Here is a 10,876-nt window from a genome sequence, read left to right on the forward strand (position 1 = left end):
ATTCAAGCCAGAAAACTTCGAAAATCGGCGAGAAATCGTCGTTTTGCATCGAAATATGCGGTTTTCTGTAAGAATTTTGATGATTTTGTGCAGAATTCTGCTGTTTTCTTGCAATTTAGGGGTTGAATCTTGGTAAAAAGTCATGATTTTGTAGATTTCGTGTTCTTCTTTGCGAATTCAAGATAGAAAACAACGAACATCAGCGAGAAATAGTCGTTTTGCATCGAAATATGCGGTTTTCTCTAAGAATTTTGATGATTTCGTGCAGAGTTCTGCTGTTTTCTTGCAATTCAGCCGTTGAATCTTGGTAAAAAGTCTTGATTTTGTAGATTTCGTGCTCTTCTTTGCGAATTCAAGCCAGAAAACAACGAAAATCGGCGAGAAATCGTCGTTTTGCATCGAAATATGCGGTTTTCTGTAAGAATTTTGATGATTTCGTGCAGAATTCTGCTGTTTTCGTGTAATTCAGCTGTTGAATCTTGGTAAAAAGTCATGATTTTGTAAATTTCGTGCTCTTTTTTGCGAATTCAAGCCAGAAAACAACGAAAATCGGCGAGAAATCGTCGTTTTGCATCGAAATATGCGGTTTTCTCTAAGAATTTTGATGATTTCGTGCAGAATTCTGCTGTTTTCTTGCAATTCAGCCGTTGAATCTTGGTAAAAAGTCATGATTTTGTAGATTTCGTGCTCTTCTTTGCGAATTCAAGCCAGAAAACAACGAAAATCGGCGAGAAATCGTCGTTTTGCATCGAAATATGCGGTTTTCTGTAAGATTTTTGATGATTTCGTGCAGAATTCTGCTGTTTTCTTGCAATTCAGCCGTTGAATCTTGGTAAAAGGTCATGATTTTGTAGATTTCGTGCTCTTCTTTGCGAATTCAAGCCAGAAAACAACAAAAATCGGCGAGAAATCGTCGTTTTGCATCGAAATATGCGGTTTTCTCTAAGAATTTTGATGATTTCGTGCAGAATTCTGCTGTTTTCTTGCAATTCAGCCGTTAAATCTTGGTAAAAAGTCATGATTTTGTAGATTTCGTGCTCTTTGTGAATTCAAGCCAGAAAACAACGAAAATCGGCGAGAAATCGTCGTTTTGCATCGAAATATGCGGTTTTCTGTAAGAATTTTGATGATTTCGTGCAGAATTCTGCTGTTTTCTTGCAATTCAGCCGTTGAATCTTGGTAAAAAGTCATGATTTTGTAGATTTCGTGCTCTTCTTTGCGAATTCAAGATAGAAAACAACGAACATCAGCGAGAAATAGTCGTTTTGCATCGAAATATGCGGTTTTCTCTAAGAATTTTGATGATTTCGTGCAGAGTTCTGCTGTTTTCTTGCAATTCAGCCGTTGAATCTTGGTAAAAAGTCTTGATTTTGTAAATTTCGTGCTCTTCTTTGCGAATTCAAGCCAGAAAACAACGAAAATCGGCGAGAAATCGTCGTTTTGCATCGAAATATGCGGTTTTCTGTAAGAATTTTGATGATTTCGTGCAGAATTCTGCTGTTTTCGTGTAATTCAGCTGTTGAATCTTGGTAAAAAGTCATGATTTTGTAAATTTCGTGCTCTTCTTTGCGAATTCAAGCCAGAAAACAACGAAAATCGGCGAGAAATCGTCGTTTTGCATCGAAATATGCGGTTTTCTGTAAGAATTTTGATGATTTCGTGCAGAATTCTGCTGTTTTCTTGCAATTCAGCCGATGAATCTTGGTAAAAAGTCATGATTTTGTAGATTTCGTGCTCTTCTTTGCGAATTCAAGCCAGAAAACAACGAAAATCGGCGAGAAATCGTCGTTTTGCATCGAAATATGCGGTTTTCTGTAAGAATTTTGATGATTTCGTGCAGAATTCTGCTGTTTTCTTGCAATTCAGCCGTTGAATCTTGGTAAAAAGTCATGATTTTGTAGATTTCGTGCTCTTCTTTGCGAATTCAAGATAGTGTAGTGAGACAACCCCTTTCTCCCGTTGTTGTTCCCTAAAGGGGTACGTTTAGTCCCCGCCGTGTTGGCGGATGCGCTCGCGTGATCGTCGCCGAAGGTAAATCAAACCTTCACTTACCCTACGTTGTGTATTTTGATTAGGGGTAGCTAATTACCCCTTTTCCTTTTATTCCCGACATTGAAGGATGCTCGGGGTCGAAATTCAGGATCCTCAGCGTTCCCGCAAAGTAGCACCACACACCAAAGGAGGGGGTTCACCCATTTAAAAGCAGCAATACATATCAAGGAGTTTATTGACACACATCAATTAAATTTACAGGGCCAAATCTTAAGTCCGAAATCCTAGATCCGGAAGACAATAACATGCAACATAAACAATACAGAGGATAATAATATGGGCCAGAGCAGAGGGGGTTATGTCGCCTAACTCAAACAACGCGTCTACGTTAACTCCTGCACGACGCGGGGTGGCGCAAGTAAATTCGTTGGCGAGTAAATTCGTTGACTTCCTCTTCGGAAATCTAGAAGAGATTTCCGCTAACTAAACAGAGTTCTGGGCACCTTGAAGAGATTTCCCAAAAATAATACCTTTTTCAACTACCCCTAACTTCAGGTCTCTTGATGCGCTTCGATTTCCAGACAAATTTTGACACTTCGAACTTACACCGTACTTAGACATGGGCGCCGCGGGTTTTTAGGCAATAAGTGTTTAGTTAACGGTTGGTTTACATCGCGGGTTTTTAGATTACGCTCTAGCTAGACGGTCCAAGTCCGGTCTAAGATTGGCAAGAACGCCCCACGCGAGCAAAGTCCAGAATTCGACTCGTAGCAAAATACGCCGAATGTACGACAAACGAAGCTCGGAATATGCAAACTGAATTTGCGAACAAATGACCAGTGGATTACAGTTAACTGAGGGTTCCATTTCTTTGCTTGAATGTTCTTGTTTCCTCCCACGATGTTAAAGTAAAGGTGGCTCTCGTAAGAGCGAGGACCCGTACGATTCACGACACGAGCCCCCATATAAATAAGTTTTTTTCATCTCAGAACTGCACTTTCAGGTCCCCCCCGTATCCCCTATTCCAAACAACGTTTGCGTTAGCTAAACCCGTTCAAGAACGATAACGAAATTCTTTTGCTGGTGGTTTTATGGTTTTTCTCAAATTTTCGGTTTTTCGATATTTTTTGTTTAGTGTAAAATTCGTTAAATCGTTAATTACGTTGGGGATTTCGTCAAATCCACGATCCTGTAGATATCCGCATTTTAGCGTGGTTCCCCGACTTCTCTCGACCGATGTAGTAGTTTAGTTATTTTCTAACCGCGAACCCACACCTCAAACCCGCGCAATTTGTAATCAAAATCTTACCTTGGCGCTGGGGCACCCGGAAACTCCGACTAAGGGACGGGGACACCCACTGCACTCTTTACCACTCGGTAAAATTAACGCGTTTAAAGTTTGTTATGCACAAAGAAAAAAAATTACAAACTAGAAAAAACGATTACTACAGCACAACACACAGAAATCTAAATGGAACAATTTAAATTTAAGTGCACGGCACAAGAAAATTCACTAGCACGGAATTACTTCGATAAAACAGATCGTCACCCGAAAGTACGACTGAAGCAATCAAAGATCGTCTAATGACTGCCTCTTCTTCCCTAATTTTCGGTTTTTAAGAAACGGCTCAGCCGGATTTGCTCGCGCATTTTAATTTTGACTTCTGGATCCCTATTGGACGCTTGAGGGTGGTTTCGGTTCGCGTTCATCCCCCACTCTCTTAGCACATATGCAAATTAATTACCCATTATTTAATTATTACGTTCATATCGGTAATTGAAGCCATCGCAAGGCACCTTTATGTTGTATTCAACTAGGCATCACCGATATAAAAAAAGAATGAAAGTTCTACGATGAAGTTGACCCGTTTGCTGTTAAGTGTTTTTGTTAATTTGTTGAAAATTATTTAATTATTTTATACCTGACCAAATCAACAACAAACGTGGTCTTCGGCCCTGTTTCGTTTATTACAATTATGCGTAAACCTAATTTAACTCTGATTAAGAAATTGAGATAAGTGTTTCGGCCGTTTCGACCTAGATGGCACTCTCGGGATGATTTGTGAAATCGGAAATCCCTTTTTCTAAATTTCCCTTATCAGATTTATTTTCCTGAAATTGGCATGCTCTAGTTTTATGTTAGTAAATTTAGCGGTGTCGACTAAGGTAGTTCGGACAATGGTTTCTAAAGGCTTAACCAGATTTTGAATAGAACAGTTATCACCTGTTTGATTTAAATCTAAACGTCACTAATCATTCTAAACAATCACTTGCAACAAAGGCCCTAACTAATAATCTTGTAAAGAATTAACACAAAATTAAAATCTCCTAATTAAATCAATTTATGCTGAATTATGGTTGACTTCCGCTGCTAAAAGGGTTAGTAACTATATCGAGGGTGGTATCAAAATGTAGAGAAACTCTTCGCGAGATTTGTTGGAATCGCGTTGTCCCGATGAATGGTTGATTTTGATCTTAATTCGCGAATTTTACAAATTACGGTTTTGGTCACGTAGCCCCCGAAATCAGATACCTCCCGAACACATGTGGTTTCGCTCTGTCCGCGCGGCCTTTTAACCACTTATCTGGTTATCTCATTATCTCCTAGATTATGCTTGCCAAAGCGTGTGACTTTTTCTTCCTTAAAGTTGGCCAATTAATTAGTGTCCTTTGATCACGTTACTTTTCCAACGGTACCGGACGAATTTTCACGGGTTAATTTTGATTGTGCGGCCCCCGGCGCTGCCAGTACTACATATTCCGAACATTTAGTTTTATTAATTTAATTTCCCTTTTAGATGATCCTAATTTCGATGTCAGCTAATTGTGATTACGTCATCTAACGTTCCTGTAATCAAATTTTACTCGGATGGTCTTTATTTCCTGGGAAGCAGGCAAAACGATTTAAATTTCTTTGTTTGAATAGACGCGGGCTGTTTCTCGGTTTATCACAACTAAAAAGGGCCACTGTAGCAACGCTTTCAAGGGCTCAGTTCTCGGGAATCTTTAACACGGTTAATAAGTGGATGGCAAATTTATGGTGCTCGACCCGCACCTCCCCCAACACGTGTGGCGTCGGCGGTGGGAACCGTGTTCACCCTACATTCCGATACCGGGTACATAGATTTTAATTCGTTTCGTACAATCTTTTTATTTGAACGCGAGCGCGGTAACTTCTTCTCTTTCCTCCGTCGTACCTGTAATCGTCTTAATTTGGGGCGCTCACCACATTCGCCCCCTGGCTTGCGTTGTTCTGACGGTGCAGCGCAAGACATCAACCGTGGTGGATGCGCCAAATTCAGCTGGTTACGAAGTTGTTCTACTGATGGTGGATGCGCCTACCCGACGATAGCTGTCCACAGCGGCTCGAACGAACGCCCCCTGGCGGATGGTGGATGGGTCCGACTGGCCCTCGGCAGGTGAATGGACCGTCACTCTACATATCACGGCGGTGGTAGAGTTTTAGATTGGCGGTGTTGTACACCCCCTTCACTTCGCCACTGGCGGGGTCGACAAGTGAATAGGTGTTTGGGTGCGGCCTTGCTGTTACTCGGTATGGACCTTGGTAGATAGGCATAAACTTGGCGAACTGATGGTTGGCGACGTCAGAAGTAACTTTGTTCTTGAGGAGGACCCAATCGTCAACATCAAAGTGAGTAATTTCGCCCTTCTGTTGGCGCTGGCGAAGTTCTGCGTGATGTCGTAAATTTCCTCTCACTTTGATGTGGATCTCTCGTCTGGACATATTTGGACGTTGTGGTAACAGCCTGGTGGTAACCGCGTCAAGAGGGTTCGGTGGTTTTCTCCCGTACAGGATCTCATGAGGTGAGAATCCGGTACTGATATGTGGAATGGTGTTAAGACATTCTTCCACTTTGGCTAGTTGGTTTGGCCAAGTGCGGTGGTTGTCCCGACAATACATCCGAAAAATCCTACCTAGCTCCCGCATTACGCGCTCGCTAGGATTCGACGCTGGATGGTGTATTGACGACAACGTCGGCCGGATGTTCGCCGCTCTCAACTTGCTTTCCCATAACCTGGACGTGAACTGTGTTCCGTGGTCGCTCAGAACACACTTCGGTTGGATGAACCGGCTGTAGTCTTCGGTCAAACGTTTGGCCGCGATTTTTGCAGTCGCTCTCCGCAAAGGGTACAATTTCACGAATTTGCTGAAGGCGTCGATTACCACGAAGATGTAAGTCGCCCCCTACCTTCCCGTGGGCAATGGACCGTAGAAGTCAACGCAGACAAGGTCCCCCGGGTGGTCGTGGATGATCGGGGTTAACGGACCTTGAATGTTGCGGTTGTGTGGTTTCGTCTTCTGACAAAGGTCGCAACTTCTTAAACGTCTTTTGATGGCACGGTACATGTTTGGCCAGTAGTACTCGGACTTCATGGCGTTGTACACCTTGGTCGATCCGAAATGGCCCAGGAGGTGGTGGTAATAGTCGACTAATTTGTTGATAAGGCTTTCGGGAATTGCCAAACAAACATTGGGATTTGCCTCTCGACTACTGTAAACTAACACATCATTTTGAACGCTATAACGATTACAAACCCTTTTGATGTTGTTGTCGGTAATTTCTTCGTTATGTTCAAAGTGGCGCCAGAGAATTGAGAGGAGCGGATCGTTTTTCTGGTGCCCATTCAATTCCGCGAACGTTTGGAGCATTTCCGGGGTTTCTCCAGTTTCAAACAACGCAATTACGGGTTCTTGTCGAGGATATTCGTATGTTGCTTCCCCGTCGGATGGAAATCGTGACAACGTGTCCGCCACAACATTGTCTTTCCCTTTGACATGTTCAATCTCGTAATCGAACTGTTCCAGAAGTAGACACCAACGACTTAACCGCTCGTTTAGCAATCGGCATTTTCTGAGGAAGATCAGGGCTTGATGGTCCGTTCTGACAATAATCTTCGCTCCCTGAATGTAGGTCCGGAACTTGTGTAGTGCGAAAACAACGCCCAGAAGCTCCTTCTCGGTTGTTGTGTAATTTAACTCCGGACTTTTCAGTGATCGGCTCGCGAAAGCAACGACGCCGTGGGTTCCGTCTTCTTCGATCTGGTACAGTTCGGCCCCTAAACCATAACCAGAACTGTCAGTCTGTACGTAAAAGACTTTTTGTGGATCCGGGTAACGGAGAATTACGGTGTTTAGAAACAAGTCTTTAACGTTATCGAAAAGCTCCTGTTCTTCGCGTCCCCATCTCCAAGTTTGACCTTTCTTTAACAAATAATTCAAACTCCTGGTCGCAGCGCTGTATTGCCCACAGAACTTCCGATAGAAATTGCACAGTCCCAGAAAAGCCCTAAGATGTTTCGTCTTCTGCGGCACCGGAAAGTTCCGGATCGCGCTGACCTTTTCCGGGTCCGGTTTAATACCGTCGACCGTTAAAAGGTGCCCCAGAAATTTCACTTCCTCATGACAAAAGTAAGACTTTTCGAGATTAATGGTCATCTTCGCCTCTTTCAATCGGATCAACACCGCTTCCAAGTGCTTCAGGTGTTCGTCCATGTTCTTTGATGCCACCAGGAGATCGTCGATGTAGTTGACAACAAATTCTCTTACTTCCGGTCCCAGAACTACATCCATGGCCCTGCTGAACGATCCCACAGCAGTTTTTAGTCCAAAAGGCAACACCTGGTAGGTGTAACTCCTCCCGTTGTATAAGAACGCGGTATACTGACGGCTCTCAGGTGCTAATGGAATTTGCCAGTAGCTGGAACGCAGATCTAGAGTGGTCATCACTCGGACTCCGTGGAACCGTCTCAAAAGTTCTTCGGCGGCAGGCGGCGCTTCGCAGTCAGCCACCATTTTTGAGTTAATTATCCGGGCGTCTAAACAAACTCGAACGCTGCCATCGCGCTTCTTCACGACCGTCACCGGACTGGCGTACTGCGATGCTTCGCGTTTTATGACCTTGAGGTCTAACATCTCTTTGATGGTGGCGTCCACTGCTGGTCGCAGGGGAAATGGTACCGGATATGGACGTTTCAAGAAAGGCGTTGCGTCATGTAGTTTAATTTCATGGACGTATTTATCTGTTAGACCGGGTCTTGTACTGAAGAGCTCGCGGTACTTTTTCATTATCTTGAATAATTGGTCTTTAACTTCTTCCGGTGTTTCGAGAGATTGGGCTTTTAATCTGAGAGCTTCTTCGGATTCCACGTGTTCTGGGTTCGGAACTGTTTCCTTTCGTACGCCCACACAACCAATCAGATTCTCGACGTAGTCTTCGACGTCTTCACCGACTTCGGTGATTCGGTGGAAGTCGCACCAGTGTTCTTCACCTTGAGAGTTTAGCGCAAACCTCTTGGAGTCGAAATTTATGCTTGCCTTTTGTTCTTCTAACCAATCAGCCCCCAAAATTGCCGGTTTTATCAGGTTCTTGACGACGAGAGCTACCATAGAGTACGTCCTACCGCCGACGGAGATGCTTAGGTAACCCTGAATTACCACCTGGGTGCTTCGTTGCCCCACTGCACCACGTAGATGAATGGAGTTAACCGGAAGCGTTGGTGGTTTTGCTCCCGTGGCAATCAATTGGTTCCAAATTTCTTCGGAGATGCAACTGACTTCACTTCCGGTGTCGAGTAGTGCCAAGACGCGTAGGTCGCCGATTAAAACCTCAACTTCCGGTACCACCCGGACTTTGGGAGTGTCGTGTTTTCGCTGAAGGGAACGTACTTGTTTGTCTAGGCTGGGATGGCGACGAAACTTTTTCGGGTGTTCGGTTGTTGCGTACGCTGATTGTCGCTTCCGGGGTTGCGTTTGGGAAACCGACGGACCCGAAATTCTTCTGGAGCAGGTTAGGCCCGATTTCCGGCTCCGTTCGCGTTTCCCGTCACGTTGTTGGCGGTGTCATTGGGATGGTTGTCGCGGTTGTCGTTGCGACTGTTGTGATTGTTGTCGTTGCGACGGTTGTTGTGGTTGTTGTGGTTGTTTTGTCGGTAACTGTTGTTGTTTTGGCGGTAATTGTTGTTGTTTTGGCGGTAATTGTTATGGTGGTAGTTTGGTGGTTGTGGGCGTAACGGTTGGTCTGGTCCCCCGCGATTGTTGAAATTTACAACCTGATGGTCGGGGTTGTTCGCCGCCCCCGATCGTCGAAATTGGTACGGCCCACTGTTTAGGCGGTCGCGATTTGGTGGCCCCACGTTCTCCCGACGTGGCGCAATTTGGGTCTCCTTCTCGGCGTTTCTCGCCGAAGGCATTTTCGTCGACTGGAGAGCCGGTCTTTGGGGTCCCTTTCTTCTTAGCTCGCCCAGTCCTGGGTTCTGCCCTGGGACGTCGTGGCAGAGGAGGAATTCCGCCGCCTCCACGATTGTGCTTCCTTGCTTGAGGGCCCACTGAAGCTGGACGGTGTCCGGAAAGTGGCGCATGATCTGCGCGACGAGCGTCCTTTCTGGCAATGGGGTTGTTAGAACTGTCGCCAAGTCCACGTAATAAGCGAAGTGCGACAGCATTGTCCCCCCTCCACTTTCAAATCGGGCCGTCGCGATCTGTTGTTCGACTTCCGCTTGACGACTCGCGGACCAGTAAGTCCGCAGGAAATCCACCTTGAAGTCGCTAAACCCTTGCCAACGCCCCCGGTAGATGGTGGACCACTGCCGAGCTCCCCCTTTCAACCCTTCAACCGCGACTTCGAAAAGTTGTTGTTCTGAGAGTCCCATGCTTTTAGCATAGCTTTGCAACGCCCCCAGGAATCTCATCGGGTTCTGTCGTCGACCTTCAAACTGGGGCTTCTCCGTCGGATGCAAAACGCGAGCGAACATGCTCTGGACGAGCTGTGAGTTTATCACAATGTTGCCCGACGACGACGAATTGCTGTTGCTTCCGCTTATTTCTGATGATCTCGACGTTTCCGACGTTCCCGATGTCCCCGACGTTCCCGACGTCCCCGACGTCGCTGGACGTGGTTCCGACGTACCCGGACGAGGCTCCGATGTACCTGGACGTGGCTCCGAACGTACTTCTTCCACGGCTTCTCGTCCCGCCGTTTCTAGACCTGGAGCCGGCCGGAGTCGCAGTTCTTCGATCGTGTCTGCGATCGCCCGTTGCTGTTCGGCCTGCTTCTTCTCGTTGTCAGCCGCCCACTGTTGGAACCATTCCGGGATGTCCTGTCCACCTCCGTTCTTTCTTCCTCGGCTCATCTTCCTGCTTACCTCTTACTCTCACCTCTTACCTCTTACCTCTTCCTGCTAAACCTACCAATGTACGCGGAACCTAAAACCGAAGCTTGGCGCTTGGGGAACAAAACAATTTCTAATTAGTCCTTTGATTTACGCGTGACCCTTTATGCCATTGAAATCCTGAAGGGTAGGCAACAAACTGTGTGTATCGCGAATTGCTCCTTGGTGGTGGTACTTTATGACTTTGGTATCCTGGTCACGGCACCATTTTTATATTGTCTGTAGTGAGACAACCCCTTTCTCCCGTTGTTGTTCCCTAAAGGGGTACGTTTAGTCCCCGCCGTGTTGGCGGATGCGCTCGCGTGATCGTCGCCGAAGGTAAATCAAACCTTCACTTACCCTACGTTGTGTATTTTGATTAGGGGTAGCTAATTACCCCTTTTCCTTTTATTCCCGACATTGAAGGATGCTCGGGGTCGAAATTCAGGATCCTCAGCGTTCCCGCAAAGTAGCACCACACACCAAAGGAGGGGGTTCACCCATTTAAAAGCAGCAATACATATCAAGGAGTTTATTGACACACATCAATTAAATTTACAGGGCCAAATCTTAAGTCCGAAATCCTAGATCCGGAAGACAATAACATGCAACATAAACAATACAGAGGATAATAATATGGGCCAGAGCAGAGGGGGTTATGTCGCCTAACTCAAACAACGCGTCTACGTTAACTCCTGCACGACGCGGGGTGGCG

The sequence above is a fragment of the Gnatocerus cornutus genome, unplaced genomic scaffold (genome assembly GCF_029298725.1).
Source record: "Gnatocerus cornutus isolate USDA-ARS CGAHR unplaced genomic scaffold, icGnaCorn1.1 Chromosome13, whole genome shotgun sequence".
NCBI classification, from domain to species: Eukaryota; Metazoa; Arthropoda; class Insecta; order Coleoptera; family Tenebrionidae; genus Gnatocerus; species Gnatocerus cornutus.